The sequence below is a fragment of the Ptychodera flava genome, chromosome 5, assembly GCF_041260155.1.
Source record: "Ptychodera flava strain L36383 chromosome 5, AS_Pfla_20210202, whole genome shotgun sequence".
Taxonomy (NCBI): Eukaryota; Metazoa; Hemichordata; class Enteropneusta; family Ptychoderidae; genus Ptychodera; species Ptychodera flava.
Window position 1 is genome coordinate 14614783 of NC_091932.1, and position 10813 is coordinate 14625595.

Below are 10813 nucleotides of genomic sequence, written 5' to 3' on the forward strand. Positions count from 1 at the left end.
CTTGGGGGAAAATTGCCCAGAAATCATTACAACGAGTGAGAGTAAGGTAAGTTAGTCAAAGTTGCTGCGGAATAAACGATCATGATTTCTTTTTTGTCGGATCATTTAACCACGGTAGTGTCTCGCACGATAGTCATTGAAACGACACATTTCCCGTATGCCCACAGGTATTCATAAATAATTAGAACACATATAGAAATACTAATAAAACAAGAGAGAATATACAATATAACTTTATTTGAACAATTTTATTTTTTTCCTGTGTATTCTTCTTTTTCTGTTTCGCTTTTCTTTTCAGCCTGACTTTTTCGTGAATGAACACTTTTCCATTTTTTTTTGTGTCCGTGCGTCTTTATGCCATAGGTTTGACTATCGATGTGTCAAGCTTTGTATCTTTGTCAGTTTTACTTTGGCTGTACTATGCTGGTATGTACAGTCAGGGTACGCCCATATTTGCCAAATATCGCTATACGTACAGGAATATCTAAAGCTCGCCGTTGAGAGCGTACAAATCCTACGATATATGTCAATGTAGGTCAAAGAGACAACGGATATACAGCTTGACGCATAGATAGCTAATCCTAAGCCATGCAGACATATAAAATATAGTAAAATGTTCTTTGTTCACAAAAAACCCGAAACAAATAAAGAATTACAAAATACCAAAAGAATAAAATTGGTCAAGTAACTTTAATTTTTTTATTATTCTCTCTTGTTTCACTGATATTTATACATGTATTCTGTTTATTTTGGGCTCCTTGTAGTGTGTCCCAATTCATGAATTTAATCATGGCCCCTCAAGAACCGTGACTTAATCTGTGTCGAGATCAAAGCGATATTAATTTATGCCGGTCGGCTCAAACATGCATGTTGCCCGAGATGGTTTTGCATGTCAATGTATAGGTATTACGCTATCTTCAACACATTCATATTTGGAGGGGAAAAGGGAAACTAGGAATGAAACTCACTACGTAAACTGATTAAGATTAATTTGTTGTTCCCAACCGTTCAAAGTCATTTTAAAAGAGTGGCCTTGATATTGAAACACGCCATCATATTTTCAAGGAGTAAGCACATACACCGTAACGGTTCATTTCTCTCTACGCAGGAGTATTTTGTGCATCCCGCGGTTGCCCTCGACCCGTGTTCAAGTTCATCACAAAAAATCTGCAAACCTGCATCAATGAGAGTGCTTTAGTTTGATTTATTCCATGTCATACATACCGAAGGCCTTATGGTTCCAAGATTTTCGCCGATATTTGGGCAACACAAGGTGGATAATTATAAATTTTATGTACTATTATCATACATGCTATGTCTGTATTGCCATTCTTCTATTGTTCAGACGGTACTGATATGAACCCATATTTTAACTAGTGAAAATACGAATTATATTTTCACTGTAACCGAACTACTTACAGCGACGCGTACGCGTGACCTTCGCTGGTATGCATGACCTTCATTGTTATATGAACATATAAAAAAGCTGAGCGAATAAGACAAATGACAATCCCAAACGTCATTATGATTATGGTCAAAATTCTGTTGTTTGCAGTGATTTCATGGGCATTGAACTTAGGCACAAGTACAGTTGTACCAAAAACATACAAACAAACGTATTGAAAATTTGTATAATTTGCCGACACCTGTCAATTCACGGCCGGTCCCGTGGCGGTGCACGGTCCAGTGTTTTCGTGTCGTCTACGCTGCTGAAGATTACACCATGGATGTATAGATATCGGTTGACAGAGCATCATGATAGAACAGCTTTACGACAAGTTTCCTGTTGATGAGCTTAAAGTATCTGGGCGGTGAATTACATCGTTTACAGCCGTAAATGAGCCACGAAAATCCAACCGCACTGAAAATACTCGCGATAGGCAAGGTTGAAGGTGCACATTATATTCCCGATTTGTGTCTGTCAGTGTACAGGTCATGATCGTGTCTGGTGGCACCGATGCGGTGCGGGTTTCAGATACAATGTAAGATCTAGGGAAAGTCAAACTTTCGCTTAGGTTTAGTTTAGTTCTATTTAGGCAAGCCAGGAACGAAAATATACGAGCAGACGACGGAAATACCTTTGAAATGTTTTATTCCGTACTGCAACAAAATAACGAACGAGTTACGACACTACAGCTTACAGTGTATCACCCCAATATGTAATAATTAACCCAATATGTAATAACACTTAACCCAATATGTAATGCTAACCCAATATGTAATAACTTTTAACCAAATATGTAATACTAACCCAATATGTAATAACACTTAACCCAATATGTAATACTAACCCAATATGTAATAACATTTAACCCAATATGTAATAAAAATGAATTTGAGATATAATACTGACCAAAATAAGACTAAAATATGCATAGAAACCATGATCAAGCCCCTTCACAACCTGCAGCATTTCTAAAATTTGATAATTTTTCAAAGGTTTTTCGATTTTTTTTTACCCAATATATAATGCTAACCCAATATGTAAGATATAAAGGAAAATGAGGGCAACTCCACACATCGGCTCTACCAAGATTGTTTATTATTACGTTATGGTGAATAAAAGGATCATTGCATTTATTTTGTATGGAATACATGGCGAGACACCGGTGACTCGATAGTGCTTTGACCCTAGTCATGTGATCTGGGTCCCCGGTAAACCGGTTTGTTGATTGGGTGATTCGTCTTAACGGTGTTTCGGAACCAAAAATGGGGTTCCTTCATCAGTCGCTCTCTTGTTTTGTATCCCATCCGCTTGGTTGTGTAATGAAGTCATCCTCGTCCTCGAGGAGGAGAAGCCAGATTCGTTATTGAGAGAGTTAGCCACTATTGACTGACTCTATAGTGATCGATCCGGTGTGTGGTGTCATATTATAATTAACATGACCCAGCATCGACCGGAGTTTCTGGACGCTTATAAGGATTTTTGTTTTAGGGCATATTTTGAGCGTTGCTAGTGCTCGTTATGTTAACAGTAAATGTTGTACTAATCTGTCAACGATTAGTTTGTTTTAGGCATCCGAACTACTTTTAGTTTTGTGTCAATTTTTCGTGGACTTTGTAATAGATTTCGGGTCGATATTGGTGCCTGCTTTCCGGTGTTTGAAAAGCATATTGTGAAGGGCTGTTTCGAGAAATAAATCTTGTTTCTCTGTGTTTAGCCATTCCCAGGTTTCATGGTTTTGTTAACAATATTTGCTGTAAACGGCCTTTGAAATCGGTTTGGTCTGAGGAGAGTATTGGTTTATTAAATTCATGCCGCCAACTTTCATTACTTATATGGCAGCTCTCTCAGATTTTGATTTTCTTTGCCAGATGATGTTTCCTGTATTGCTCAGCAATCTTTTCAGTTTGGTTGATTGTAGTACCGATTCGATGACAGATTGCATCTTGGTTTTATACGATAAAGTGGTATAAAATGGAGACAAAAAATATTCAGTTTCCCCGTTGTTAAAACCGCTATCGTGAAACCTTTTAACTATTTAAGCGATATGGGCAAAGTGTATTTGCATTATCACACCGGACTTTTCGGTTGTTGTTCCGGATATCGACGGAATGCTTACTCCTTCACATGCATATGTAATACTAACCCAATATGTAATAACACTTAACCCAATATGTAATACTAACCCAATATGTAATAACTTTTAACCCAATATGTAATACTAACCCAATATGTAATAACACTTAACCCAATATGTAATACTAACCCAATATGTAATAACACTTAACCCTATATGTAATAAAAATGAATTTGAGATATAATACTGACCAAAATAAGACTAAAATATGCATAGCAACCATGATCAAGCCCCTTCACAACCTGCAGCATTTCTAAAATTTGATAATTTTTCAAAGGTTTTTCGAGTTTTTTTTACCCAATATGTAATGCTAACCCAATATGTAAGAACATTTCACCTACTAAGTAATAATGTTCGACCCAATTTTGTAATACTAAACGAATATGTAATAACATTCTAACCAATATATAATCCTAACCCAATACGTAATAACATTTAGCCCAATACATACATTCGCATACAAAATCACTTCTAACATCCAATCCTCGGGACATTTCTTCATTATCTTCAAATTAAATTCTCAACCTTCAAGTGCTTGTGACATAGCAATGGACTATGTTTTCAAAGTACATAACATTAATTAATGAGGTACTATGGAATCGATAGAGACCGTGAAGTTGATATACCGAAGATAACTGTGGTAAGCTTAATTCTAGCTGTTTCGCGCCTGAGAGACTACAATAATTTTGGCATGCGAAAGCCAACAAATGTGTCTGCAAACAATGAGTACAATACGACAAAAAGAAACGTTCTGCAGAACATAGAATAACCAATGAACATAGAGTACTAGTGGCAATAATAAAAATGGAAGCTTTTATATTTCCATTTTATTTGTTGAGTTTAATTTTTATATAACATTTGAAGAGCTGTAACATTTGCAACAGTTAGTGCAACTTCAAAACTTTATTGTAAACCAAGTAAACTTGGTTTCATTCCATCGATAAAAAATCCAGTGGCCAGTCATCCGCCAGACTCTGTAGTGTTTTACGTAAACACTTTGTCATCTGTATCATGCATGGTGATCACTTCAAGTCTAATGCAATGCAGTCTTTCTCAGCTGCTTTCTTCATGAAATGAAATTAGGAAATCGTGAACCACATCGATTTTACAGATGTCCTCATTTGTTTTTCGATACACTAAAATTCAAATAGCTGTAACATCACATTCACAAGTCAATTAAAACTACAGCGTCTGCTATTGTTTGTGTTTGCAAGAAGGAAAAAATCCTTTTAGAGATCGGTGATTGACTAAGTTACCACTATTTGAGTTTTGATTACTGATACTGGGTCGTGTTTGACACACAGTGCACACGCCGGCCGGTCTTGTAGAGAGACCGTTTTGACACGTACAACTTCAAAACGTGATCCTGAGTCTGTAGTTTTCTGGTCAAGTGGCAAGTATAATTTAATAGATACAATTTTACCAGGTCGTTATTGTTTGGTAGCAGTGTATTTAAACAGCAGGGTGTTTACTGATCTGATCGTCAAGAAGTTCGAAAGACAACAACTGAAGCAACAAATATGCTGCGCCTGTTGATTCTAGTTCTCTGCATATATGCTGCTACTGGTTGAAAGCGACAAACTCAAATGTCGGCGGAGGACGATGCCGTCTACGATACCTTGTTTAAGCTTACAATGGGAGAATTTGACGTTCCTGTCGCCGACAGGACCGCACAACAGAAAGCAGCATGTGTGCGATTTTGGAGAAATAAACATAAGTTTCGTATCAAAGACATACAGGGAGAGCAACAGCTCCTCTTCAATGGAAAAGCAGTATTAATGAAATCAGACTTAGGAAAGGTGGTTGCAACTGAATTCAGGCACTGCAAAGGAATATGATCTAGGAAACTGAAGTTTCGCCTGCTGACTAGGTACCATGGTGTTACAGAGAGGGAGATATAGTTAGTAAAGGGAAAGCAACTCCACACATCGTTCATATATTAGTGATTTGCGTTTAAGGTATAGTAGTGTGTATTTTTTTGTTTCACTGTCTTGTGTATAGAACCGATTAGGCACGGCGAAACACAGCTGTAATCTGCGTGTCAGTGCAGAATGTACTCCAGAGTGGAGAGACTGCGTACGACACTGCGATCCTTTAACGCTATGTTTCGAAAGTTTGCCAGACTTTCTTCATCAGTCGCCTCAAGTTCATCTTCAGTGGATAAAATGTGTGTATATTGGAAGATTGTATGTATTCCTATATTGTCCCACTGGAAGTACGTTCTTTTTATTCTGGAAGCTAGGATGTCTAATTTTGTTCAGTTGTGTTCAAGGTCGTGTTCGTATTGTGTTTACCAGATTGAGAAATAGATAGATATATGTGGTCGTCAACATGTTTAATGTTGTGCTGTCAAATGTTGTATTTTTTCTGTGTTATAAGTTGTCAGTTGTAAACTTTGTTTGAAATCATTGGTTGACGAGTTATTTTTGACGCTTCCTTATTATGTAATCATTAGTGTGTACAATGTCATTCCAATTCCCTTATCTAACGGTTTGATTGGTATCTCACCGTTTTCTGATAGTGTTCTTCATGACATGCCTTCGACATGAGATGTGTTCTATTCTGTGTTTTGGAAGGGGATATTGAGATGAATTCGAGGCTGCTATGTGTATCGTTGTTCATTTTGGTTTGTGCTCGTGCAATGCGACATATTTGTTGATGTTAGGGACTGGACACAAATGACAGGGGGGGGGGTGGGCCGGTGTTTTTTGGGGGTGGGTCGCCATTTTTCGCGCAAGCATTTTTGAAGGGTCATAAAATTTTGTGCAAGCCTATGGGGGAGGGTCACCTTTTTTCATGCATCAAAGCTGAAATTGCATGTGCACGTTATGGAATACTGAAAAAAGAAAAAATACCTCCTGGCACTTTCATTTTCTGCCATTACCATTTTCGGCGCGCCCTTCGGGCGCAAATTTCAGGTATAATAAACAATGTATTGATGATCCAAGCAGCCACATTGATTTAAGTTGTCATGATTTCTACTTATTTAACACTATTGTGCATAACTGTCCCCTATAATGACTCTTTCAATAACAATTTGGGAGATTACTTATTTGATATCATTCTCCCATTGACAATACATTGGGTATAGGTCGGTGTCAAATGTTCATGTCGCTGTATGTACATTTTTTAATTTTTTGAGGACATTGACAGAATACAAACTGTTCAGAATAGTGCATAGTGTCATCAATAACAACTGGAAGCTTCAGGTCGAACAACTTTTGAATAACAATTTAGGATCAGATAACCTATGAGTTATTTGTAGTTTCCTCATAGCCTACAATGTATAGTGAATCAACATTTCGGTGAAATTCCAAAATCAAATTTCTTGCTCAACCATTGACTTGAAACCACTCTAGTCTAATCATGAATATTAATACTAATAACTAGGTGTACATAAATGCACAGGTTTACCAAGTTTTGTATTGGAAAAAAATTATTCATAGTTTCATCATAGACTGCCATGTATAGTGAATGGACATTTCAGTGAAATTCCAAAATCAAATTTCTTGCACACCCATTGACTTGAAACCACTCTAGTCTAATCATGAATATTAATACTAATAATTAGGTGTACATAAATGCACAGGTTTACCAAGTTTTGTATTGGAAAAAAATTATTCATAGTTTCATCATAGACTGCCATGTATAGTGAATGGACATTTCAGTGAAATTCCAAAATCAAATTTCTTGCACACCCATTGACTTGAAACTACTCTAGTCTAATCATGAACATTAATACCAATAATCAAGTGTACATAAATGCACAGATTTTCCTATTTTTGTATTGGAAAAAAATTATTCATAGTTTCATCATAGACTGCCATGTATAGTGAATCAACATTTCGGTGAAATTCCAAAATCAAATTTCTTGCACACACATGGACTTGTAACCACTCTAGTCTAATCAAGAACATAAATATCAATAATCAAACATACATAAATACACAGATTTGCCAAGTTTTGTATTTAAAAAAAATTATTCATAGTTTCTTCATAGACTACAATGTATAATAGATCCACATTTCATGCGAAATTCCAAAAACAAAGTTATTGTACACAGATGCACGTGTTACCACCCTCTTCTAATCAAGCACAATTATGTCAATTATCCAGGGTCATATATACACAAATAGTGCATATTTTTCATTCTGAAATTTTTTTTACAGTTTTGTCATAGACTCCCATGTATAGTGGATCAACATTTTATGCGAAATTCCAAACACAAAGTTATTGTACACAGATGCATATTTTACCACCCTCTTCTAATCACGCACAATTATGTCAATTATTCAGGGTCCATATATGCACAAATAGTGCAAATTTTTAATTCTGAAAATTTTTTGACAGTTTTGTCATAGACTCCCATGTATAGTTTTGTCATAGACTCCCATGTATAGTGGATCAACATTTTGACAGAAATTCCAAAATCAAATATCTTGTTCACATGTGCACTTGTAAACAACCCATGCTAATCAAGTATATCTATATCAGTTATTAAACATCTGTATATGAACAGATATAGCTAGTTTTATACTGGAAAATACACGTTCGTAGTTTTCTTATAGTCGACTACATGTATAGTGAATCAACATTATCGATAAAATCTAAAAATTACATTTTTTGTACAGGCATGCACTTTTTACCTGCCACTTCAAGCAAAGTACATTTACATGAATTATCACACACATATGATTTGATATTTTTGGACAACGCGTTATATCGGCCACATTTTGCCTTCCTTTCGGGAGGGCGACTTAAAAAGTATAGCAAGTCAGAAGGGGGTCTTTAACACATTGCAGGTTTTTTTGGGGGGTATTGAGTAACAGGGGAGGGTCACTTATTTTCATGCACGGATAAGGAGGAGGGTCACTAATTTTTGTGCATGAACTTTTGAAGGGTCACTATTTTTTACGCGGTGGTTTTTCGAAAAACACCGGCCCACCCCCCCCCCTGTAATTTATGTCCAGTCCCTTATGTGCACTATTTTGTTCTCAGTTTCTGTGCCGGCTTATACTGTTACGGCCCGTCTTTATTTTGTAATTTTATGTGTAATTTTAGTGTACATTTTTGGTGTTGAGGCATGGCACAGTGTTGATACGGTAACTCTCCCTTTTTAGTTTGTGTTAACCTTTAAAAAGGCCCTTTGGTATTGTGATCCCTGTTTGGCCCGTGCTGTATCCAGTTATGTACGTTGTTCACAACGTTAACTGTTGCTTGAATGTTGTGTTGTTTCTTGTCGATTCATTGTACGGCCTAGGATCTTGTCTCGCTGATTTTCGCTCACTACAGTCACATGAGGTCTACTCCGCTCCGCGTCTATGCGCCCGATAGACGTGTGCACCTATGTCCGTCTTCTTCTCAGGCATATGTGCACACATCCATGGCAGAGCGGAACAGACCACCGGTGACCGTGCACTCACCTATGTTCAGGACGTCTTCCATCTCCAGTGCAGGTCTTTTACTGTTCGTCTTCGTGTAGTCATATGTTCTATTCGTTGTGGGAGGGAGACTGCGGTTACCGTTGGTGTATCTTAACATGAAATACTATTAACCGTTACGTTTTTTATCTTGTTTGTATGGAGGGTGTTATTTGCTCTTGTTTCCGCCTTCATATTGATTGGTTAGTTTTCTTTCGAGTCGCATTTTATTGGTTGTTAACTGAGCACTGTAATTGGCTGTTATTTGTGTATTCTGATCAGTGTATTTTTTTGTGATTTCAGAATCTAGTGTTTCAAATTAGCGTTATTGGGTTTTGATCTGCAGAAATTGATGTTATTATTTTCTATGGATTGAGCTGTGTATTGCCTAATTCGTACGTGATTGTTGGGACAGTTAGTGTTACGCTTGTATGTATATGACGATGGATACCTAAAAAGGTATTCTCGTGTATGTAAGCTTTCGACTTAAACCTGCAGAGCAGGAACAAGTACGAGTCATAGTTAGTAAAGGGAAAGCAACTCCACACATCGTTCATATATTGGTGGTTTTGCGTTAAATGTATAGTAGTGTGTATTTTCTGTTTCACTGTCTTGTGTATAGAGCCGATTAGGCACGGAGAGACACAGCGGCTGTAATCTGCGTGTCAGTGCAGTCTGTACTCCAGAGTGGAGAGACTGTGTAAGACACTACGATTCTTTGACGCTATATTTTGGAAGTTTGCCAGACTTTCTTCATCAATTGCCTCAAGTTCAACTTCAGTGGTTATTACATATTGGGTTAGTATTACATATTGGGTTAAGTATTACATATTGGGTTAGTATTACATATTGGGTTAAGCGTTCTTACATATTGGGTTAGTATTACATATTGGGTTAATTATTACATATTGGGGTGATACATACAGTGTACTCACTTCATGTTTTCCCTAATCCGCTTACTAAGATGGTAAATTCGGCATATTTGACGTCTGGGGACATGTATAATTCTTCGAGATAAAGTGACTGGTACGGGTATTATATCCACTGTATGTGTATTCATAGATGTCGCAGAGCTGCTTGCTCTGTGCTGTCAGCTGTTCATACTCGATTAAGTTTGAGCGTGGCGCGAGTATTTTGACCCGATTTTCGCGGCCTCATAACTTTCACGCAGGGATGAGGTTATGTATCAAAACACGAAAACACACCCATTTTACAAACTCACGCCTATGTTTTACATCCACCGTCATTTCAAACTACAGATAAATCTTCTTCAAATTGTGAAAACCTGTGTCGACATCGTAATATTTAAATTGTTCGCTTCAAAAGTGCTCCATAAACCCTTCTTTGAAGTGGAATGGCCCAATAGCGGAATAATATCAAGAAGTGATACGGTTGTCATCACTCGTTAGCAACCAACTTTTTATAAGTACAGCCTGAAGGAAGCAAGGTGATGTGTCCGTATTTTGACTCGTTGCTGCGCAACTCTTCAAAATACGGACACATCACTCGAATACGACGCGGTATCGCCCAAACTTCGTGTAATAACCCCTAAAAATTTAATTTCAGACCAATGTAAATATAAAGCTGATTCAATTACTTTAGGTGCGAGCTATACTATTATTGAAAATGTTTTAAATTTTACAACTCGAAAAGGCAACTAAGCATCCCTCTTTCAAGGCTTGTTTGGAAAGGAAGTGAAATCGAATCGAAAATAAATGACACATACAAGTATTATAAAATGGTGTTATGGGAACCTACTCAAAGTGCGGGGGAAAAGGCAGAGAATTTCTGCCGAATGATCAGTCGAAGCTG